This window comes from Morone saxatilis, unplaced genomic scaffold (assembly GCF_004916995.1).
Source record: "Morone saxatilis isolate NCDOM2014 unplaced genomic scaffold, NCSU_SB_2.0 Contig16, whole genome shotgun sequence".
Lineage (NCBI taxonomy): Eukaryota > Metazoa > Chordata > Actinopteri > Moronidae > Morone > Morone saxatilis.
In genome coordinates this window covers 27,625,225-27,625,532 of record NW_023339718.1, presented here as the reverse complement: position 1 = coordinate 27,625,532, position 308 = coordinate 27,625,225, and the positions used below count along the sequence as shown (strand labels likewise).

General features: G+C 51.6%; 2 protein-coding genes across 2 annotated transcripts in view; one reads left to right on the top strand and one right to left on the bottom strand.

Annotated features, from left to right (window-relative positions):
• LOC118326124 (tenascin-like) overlaps positions 1–308 on the bottom strand; it is a gene marked incomplete at its 3' end in the record, with an annotated part of 40,651 nt that overhangs the window by 14,736 nt on the left and 25,607 nt on the right.
• The window catches only part of LOC118326125 (tenascin-like), a gene marked incomplete at its 3' end in the record, with an annotated part of 16,233 nt that continues 16,021 nt past the window's right edge, over positions 97–308 (top strand). The window contains 1 exon segment of the mRNA XM_035659043.1: positions 97–278.

The following is a 308-nucleotide window of genomic DNA, read 5'->3' as shown; positions in this document are numbered from 1 at the left end:
TATAAGTGGATTGCACAGGTATATAGGGCTATACTGTTAGATTTATGTCAGGGTAAGGTTACCTCTATCTAAAGACCATTTCTGTGTTGTAGACCTGGACGCTCCCACAGACCTGCAGACAGTGGAGCTGACGGACGAGAGCATCACTCTCCAGTGGAAGAACAGCCAGGCTCAGGTGAACAACTACCGCATCAAGTATGGACCTCTGTCTGGAGGTGAGCATGGAGAGCTGCTCTTCCCCCCAGGACCCAAGGACAGCACCCAGGCCAAGATCAGCGGTACTGCTGTAGCACACACACACACACACA